We start from the raw sequence: 8,417 nt of genomic DNA, 5'->3' as shown, positions 1-8,417 counted from the left end.
GAGATGTCTATATGAAAAGGATGGAAGAACTAGAACCAGCCCTGAGACAGGAATGTCATAAATTGGCTCTTGAGACCCAAACTGGACAGTTTCATTATTGGGGTCCCCAACCTGTTTCTCTAAAGCCTGGAGAAATGAAGTCTGTTACAGCTGTTGCAGTCTTGGGAGAAGGTATGTTTTCTGGGGATTGTCAGTTCTGCCTGGAATCCCTTCCTGAGGAAGACTCCATTAAAGGTTGGACTATTATGCCAGAAGTGAAAGACTGGAGAAGTCAGAAGATCGACATATTTGCAGTAACTGTCTTCAATCGATCTGCTACTGATATTCGTATAGATCATTGTCAGCAGTTGGGAGTTATCCACCTTCTGGAAGAGATAACCCCTCTTACTATGCTTACAGTAAATTGTGAAGAAAATTCTTCCAGAGACCTAAAGTTCAATCTGGATGGGTCTCACCTATCCCCAGAATGGACAGAGAGACTGTTGAAGGCTCTTAGATCCCGAGAAGGGGCCTTCTCTACAGGAGATATGGATGTGGGCTGTGCCAAAAGTGCCCAGCATAGCATTAGACTGAATGATCCTGCTCCCTTTCGTGAGAGATCCCGACGAATTGCTCCTCGAGATATTGAAGATGTGAGAAACATACTTCAAGAAATGGAAGAGGCTGGAATTATTTGTGAGTCCAGAAGTCAGTATGCCTCTCCCATAGTCGTGGTGAGAAAGAAGAATGGTTCAGTGCGCCTGTGCATTGATTATCGCACATTGAACAAGAGAACTATCCCTGATCAGTATACACTGCCAAGGATAGAAGACCTCCTGAATGCCTTAACTGGGAGCAGGTGGTTTAGTGTCTTGGATCTACGGTCTGGATACTATCAAGTGCCTATGAGAGAAGAAGATCAGCAGAAGACTGCATTCATTTGTCCCTTGGGGTTTTTCCAATTTACCCATATGCCACAAGGTGTAACCGGAGCTCCAGCCACTTTCCAACGACTAATGGAGAAGACATTAGGGGATCTGAATCCAAGGGAGTGTCTGGTCTACTTGGATGACATAATTGTATTTGGAAAGAATCCCGAAGAGCATGAAAAGCGGCTGCTGAAAGTGTTAGATCGTTTACAGGCTGAAGGTCTCAAACTTTCATTAGATAAGTGCAAATTTGCTCAGAATTCAGTTACATATGTTGGACACATCGTATCCGCTGAAGGAGTGGCCACAGACCCTGCCAAAATTGAAGCAGTTGTTAACTGGCCCAAACCAAGTAACATTGAGGAGTTGCGTTCTTTCTTGGGATTTTGTGGCTATTACCGGCGTTTTGTGGAAGGCTACTCCAAGATAGCCCGAAGTCTCCACAATCTTCTGCAAGTGGAACCTGTTAAAAAGGGGCGGAAAATTCTTCACCCCAAAGACCCTATTGGGGAAAAGTGGACTTCAGAGTGTGAAGAGGCTTTTCAGCTTCTTAAACAGAAGATGACTGAGGCGCCCGTTCTAGCTTATGCTGATCCTGACAAGCCATATGTTTTACACGTGGATGCGAGTTTGGAAGGACTTGGGGGTGTCCTACACCAACCATATCCTGAAGGGCTTAGGCCAGTGGCCTATATCAGTCGGAGTTTAACCGGAAGTGAGAAGAATTATCCAGTACATAAATTAGAGTTCCTTGCCCTTAAGTGGGCTATTGTGGAGAAGTTGCATGATTACTTGTATGGTGTTAAGTTTGAGGTGCGAACTGACAACAATCCTCTCACTTACATTTTGACTACAGCCAAGTTGGATGCTACAGGTCATCGGTGGTTAGCTGCGTTATCCAATTATGAGTTTTCATTGAAATACAAGGCAGGACCAACAAATGTGGGGGCTGATGCTCTATCTAGACGACCTGGATTGCCTGCAGTGAGAGATGAAGAGGAGTGGGTTGAGATCCCTGGCCCAGGAGTCAGAGCCCTTTGCCAAACCTCAACAGTGGAAAATGAGTGGGTAAATTTCTCAGAGTTGCGGTGTATAGACTCTCTCAGCTGTACGCCTGAAGCCATTCCAGAGGCTATGTGCCTTCCAGCCACAATTCCCCTGTGGTCCATGATTCGAATAGAGGAAAAGCAAAAAGCCCAGAACCAAGATCCTGTAGTTGGTCGTTTGTTAAGAGCTGTGAAGACTAATAATCTTAAGCTTTTGAATGATTTACCCGCTGAGCTACAACAACAGTTTAAGAAGGAGTGGCGTCGATTCCATATTGAAAATAAACTCCTGTATCGTATTATACAATACCATGATCATCCTGGCAGGAAACAATTAGTCCTACCTCAAAGGTATAGAGGGATGGTCCTGAGGTCTCTTCATGACCACCATGGCCACTTAGGAGTAGACAAAACCTTTGGGTTGATACGAGATCGCTTCTACTGGCCTGGAATGAGAGAATCTGTAGAGCTGTATTGCCGGAGGTGCAGAAGATGCATCCAGAGGAAGACCCTACCTACCAGAGCTGCACCCATGGGCCACCTTAGGAGTTCGGGCCCCATGGATTTAGTCTGCATGGATTTTCTCTGCATAGAAGCCGATTCTACTGGCACCAGCAATGTTTTGGTGATTACTGATCATTTCACCAGGTACGCCCAAGCATACCCAACAAAAGATCAGAAAGCTGCCACTGTTGCTAAAGTATTATGGCAAAAGTTCTTTGTACATTATGGGTTCCCAAACCGGCTGCACTCCGATCAAGGTAGAGATTTTGAAAGTAAGCTTATTCATGAGATGTTGAAGCTACTTCAGATTGAAAAGTCTAGAACGACCCCATACCACCCTGAGGGAGATGCTCTTCCTGAGAGGTTCAACCGAACGCTGCTTAATATGTTAGGGACACTTAAAGATTGTGAGAAAAGGTCCTGGAGTCGGCATGTAGAAGCGATGGTTCATGCATACAATTGTACACGGCATGAATCCACTGGCTTCTCCCCATATTTTTTGATGTTTGGAAGAGAAGCAAGATTGCCCATTGACATCCGTCTGGGAGTGTCCTCAGATGGAATGAACCATGGATCTCACTACCGATATGTCAGGCAATTAAAGGAGAACTTACAAAAGGCTTATGGGTTGGCTGAGCAGGCCACAGCCAAGCTGAATGAAGATAACAAGCAAAGGTATGATACTAAAGTACGTTATAAGGACATTCAGCCTGGAGACAAAGTCCTACTGAGAAATTTAGGCATTCCAGGAAAACACAAGTTGGCTGACCGTTGGAAAGACATCTTGTTTGAAGTTGTTTCCAAGATCCCAGGGATTCCCGTGTACAGAATCAAGGGGCCTGAAGGCCGGATAAAGGCATGGCACAGGAATCACTTATTACCTGTGGCTTTTCCTGAAAATAGTCAGAGTAATGGAAATGAGGGCCCTAGTATGCAACCTCCATCAACAATTGACCCTGGAGAAGGTTCTAGTGGAGTTGTTCCTGTTAGCAGAGGAGCTGCTGAATCTGGCTGTGAACAAGACTGGTGGACTTTACCCCAACCTTCTGTCCACGATTCTCCTCCAAATTGTCTGAATCCTGAAAGCCCTAGCTTTGTCCCAGGTTCCTCTGAAAGAGACTTAAGTACTATGGGAGAACCAGAGCCTCAAGCGACTGGACCCCTCCCCAACAGTGCAAGGGGAAGACCTTGTGCTGAAGATACCAGAGGACTTCCTCAGAGGAATCTGGGTCGTAGCAGGAGAAATAGAAGGCCACCGAGGTTTCTAACATATGACAACATTGGGGAACCCACCTACTTTCAGTCCCAACCCATGTACAATAAATTGATAAATGTGTTGCACGCCCTAACCGAAATTCTTGGTGAGAGTGCTTTACTGTTCTAAGTCGCTGTTCGTGTATCACGTACCATGTTGTGTTTTACTGTTTTATACTTTGCTAGGATGTTCTGTTCCTGCCAGTGGGAGGCAGGATATTTTTTTTCGAGGCGGAGGGTGTAACCCAGTGCAGTTATTTTGTCTAATAACATTACAGCTGGGTTGTCATGGATACTGACCTTTCCTTCCAGCACCAGGTTACTTGTCTCCTCTGAGCCAATCAGTATCTCAATGGGACATATGTCAGTTTGCCTAAGCTAGGGAATGTTTCTCAGCCTATCAGAGGAGAGGGTCTAGGAAGAAACTTCTGGAAGAGCAGAGCTAAGCAGGGGAGTGAAGAAGGAAGAGAGACAGACTGCCCTCCCTGTAAGCAGGCCTGAAGTAAACCTGTTGCCTTTAGTGTGTGTACTGCTGACATCCAAGCAGTACACTGAAGTTGAAGTAGAAGTGTGCAGAGAATACAGCATGGTGCTGTATGTTCCTGAGTGAGAGTGAGAGACTGCAAGTACCCAGAGCGTCCAAGTCCTGCATCCTGTACCAGTGAGGTGAAAGCAGAGCTGCAGACAGACATCTGTGTGGGAAGACAGTTATTATTCTCAGCCAGGAGGTTAAAGGGGCAGCATCCCAGAGCTGCCTGAAGACATTAAGGAGAGGTACTTCACTAATATATATCTATCAACATAAATATATCCTTGTCTCCCCGGGTAGCGCTACCTGCATCAAGGGCCCCAACAGTGCACCAACACTGGGACATCTGGGTGGGAAGAACACCTACATTTGGGGTGGGGAGCGGCTGTTGGCAGTTATCTGTGTTAAATATATATATATTCTCAGGACTGTTCACCCACTGCTAGAACTGAACTGCATAGGCACAGCAGCTGGGTCTTTATATTATAATACCTGTTTATTTCAATATAGTCTATAAATAATTTGCATTTTAGTTGTGTGTGTTATTTTCTTGTGTGAAAGGGGCCATTTCTCAGTGGGTGGGTTCCCCTACTCAACATAGTATAAATCACTGAGTGGAGGCACTGCATAAAGAAAGAAGATGTCCCGATCTCCCAGCAATTGCGGAGGCTCAGGTTTCCTGTCACCAGCGTCACTGAAATTTGTAACTACCAGCCTGACAGCGGAGCAAGGTAAAAAAAGGGTTACATATATATATATATACCTATTCAACAGAAACAAAAGCACAAGCCGTGACTTAGTAAAAGAACAAATATTTATTATTGCAGCAAACTTGACTCTATTTTTACAACCCTGTAAAGTTGTTATGTTATTTTCTTCCCTACTAATGTATTTCCATTCTCCATCCTTGCTGGTTTCTATCCTAAAGACAATGTAGTTTCCAGCAACAGACACAATAATTTCAGGATGTGGGGAAGTGACTCAGACTGACCACAAATTGACCAAGATTTGAGTTGTAATTGACTATTTAGTTTATAAGAGCTCTCAACAGTCAAGGCTCTGTTCACTATCTGCTTGTCCCTTTTCACTCATATTCTGGTTAGCCCTTTAATTAAGACATTTAAGGGGCTCACAGAGTGCCATTTGGAATCAGAAATAGATTTAGATGGTATTTGGGATTGTGGCAGTTGGATGTTACCTTTATTAAGGTAAATACAATATAACCCAGTATAATATGTAGCAGAAAAATAATGATATATCCAGCCTTAACCATAAATGTGATGAGTACTAAATAATATCCTAGGATCCTAGGGTACCTTTCTAATCTTGTGTGAAGACCATTGACTGGTGCTCAAAAGCAGTAGGGCCACAGTGGAAACCACAACTTCTGGGGTTTCCCATCTGGTGATATGCAGACCCTACCTTCACCCCTGTCTAAAGCATGTATTTTAGAGACTACTACTAATGATTTAAGAATATGAAGCATTGATGAGGAGCATACAATCGTAGAGCTGGCAATTAGGAAAGGGGACATTACCACCCTGAGATGTTCTGAGTTCAAACTATTTTGGTCCAGTACTATATTATTTTTAGATATATTAGAAACCACATATAAACACCAAGGTAACTATAGTCACATGGATCTTAGGCAACATTTACACAATGGATTCTTTCTGGGCTCCATTTATGGGGTTTCTATAAATGTATTTTTGAAAGCACTTGAACATGTCTTTTGCTCTATTAATGGGTACTTGGCTGTACTTGCCCCCTGGGTGCATTTCGAATATATATAAACTATACAATTCATAAAATATACCACTCAGATATATATCCCCTGCTAACATTTGTGTCGATCATATTTCATTTTTATTTACAAGAAACTCCTTTATTTTTGTCTTCAGTTCAACAGAATGTAGTTTTTGCAAATAACCTAATCTAATGGGCTTTCAAGGAAACTCAATATCATAAAGCTCCATTTATGTAGTTTGCATTGTAAAAATATTTATTTTTCCTGTTTGAGCTAGATCACAGCTTTTTACAATGCCTAATTAATGAACTGCTCGTAAGGTAGTGAGCCAGAAAGGCTTAATCTGTTTCCGTTCAAATGACTAAAACTCATACTCCGTTACAGATATAGGATAATTGGAGAAACGGATATGACCGTAAATAGCATTATACACATTTATTTTTTTGGTAATGGATTTTCACATTAACAAAAGGTACGTAAATGATAAGTTAAGGTTTAAAAATTAGCAAACACCTGATTTTATTTTAAACTCAAAGATAATTCAACATTATTCTGGATAGGAGATTTTAAAACTAAGCCTGTTGTAATAGGAGGAAGAGATGGGTAAGGCTCCCAATTCATGTTTTCGGGTCAAACCTATTCGTGGTGAGTACTCTTAATAAAATACTTAAAGCATATGTTTTAGCACACAAACTAATACATTTAATATGCCCCCAGGAAAAAGACGAAAAGCTTTTAAGCATCCATAGTATTCAGTAGTAGGCACATGACATTTGGCCTCACCTACCAACCCGTCAAAAGCCACATAAAAAGTGCACCTTAACTATTAGGCATCTATTAGGCATGCAAGCGATGAGAGCTGTCACATTATAAATTTGGGATTAGGTCATAAGACCTCATCGTGCACACATCTACAGTAGCCTGCATGGCTAATGATGTCATTCAGTCGGTGGAGGTGCAGTGGTCGGATTATGCAGAAAAGCACAATGGAATTCCAGCGTTCCCTGGCGGGCCAAATGGATAACAGATCATCAAGTTAACAGTGAAACCTTAATAAATGGAATTAATCCGATAACCAAATAACCAGATAACCAGTTCTGGCGAACTGAATGAGAATGCTATGCACATAGCAGGCTTTCCAATGAATAGCTACACCATACACTATAAAATGACACGTGTAAACCAGTTAGAGAGGCGTACATTCTGTGAATAAAGTAAAAGATGGCTATTTAATCACCATATACCCATAATCATTGCAACATTGTATAAATCCTTGGGATTAATGTGCAATATTTATTAAACTAATTAGTTTGTTACAAATTTGCTAGGATTATACATTTTCTTATTTGTTAAATGTACAATAAAATTAAAAAACTCCAAAAAAACTTAATGCATTAATAACTGAACCATTTCAATTTAATTGCTATGCATCTATAATGTTGTCTTACTCCCATTCTACATTACGTGTTATATATTTTTTATTTTGCTAACAAGATATAAAAAATATAATATATATATATATATAACATATATATATATATATATATATATATATATATATATAACAAAAATCTCGAACTATGCGTGTGAGAAAATGCTCATACATTTAGTTTTTTACTGATGCAGTTTGATTACTTATAGCAAATCCATATTTTGTATTGATGAACTGTCATTAAAATCAGCTGTTTTTTTTTATTTTTCTGTTGTAATTATTAACTAAATAAACAAATCCACTGTCCTAAACGTTTTAACAAATAATTAGATTTGTAATATGATTTTATTTGCTCAGAATGGAATATCAACATGTGGCTCTGTTTATATGTACATTCATTTTAGGAACCTGAAAATATTACAATTTTAAAGAAGTAATATTCTACTTGCACTTTGTTTTTAATATTCTCAGTTCTATTTCACTGATATCATTGTGAACCAAAATTATTGGAACTGGAGGCTTACCAGCTGTAAGACATGAGTCATCGTATGATTAGTTTATAATAATATTATCTATCCCGTTAAGGAGTTGGAAGTAGCATAGTAATTTAGGTTGAAAAACGGTGCAGGTCCACTGAATTCAACTCTGCTGTTGATCGAGAAGAAGCCCAAAAACCCACATCGAAATCTTTATTTAATCCAGTTTTCAACCCAAGTGCAAGCAATATCACCTATATATATATTTTAACCTATTGTTCATATAAAACAATAACAAATGCTTTGGTTAAGTCTTGATAAATCACATCACAACTTTTAAAAATGATATTGTTTGAGAAAATAGATTACAGAATATTTTACCTTAAAAACATTGAAATAATTTGATCATCGTAGACTTCAAGCCCCCAGGTCTGTAATCACCCCCGGGGCTGGCCCAAATTCTTAAAAGGAAACCGAGCACAGTAGGGTGAGGTAATATAACATAATATAACGATACATGA

This window comes from Spea bombifrons, chromosome 5 (genome assembly GCF_027358695.1).
Source record: "Spea bombifrons isolate aSpeBom1 chromosome 5, aSpeBom1.2.pri, whole genome shotgun sequence".
In the NCBI taxonomy this organism is placed as follows: Eukaryota; Metazoa; Chordata; class Amphibia; order Anura; family Pelobatidae; genus Spea; species Spea bombifrons.
The sequence above is the reverse complement of the archived record's forward strand: the minus strand, read 5'-3'. Positions refer to the sequence as shown.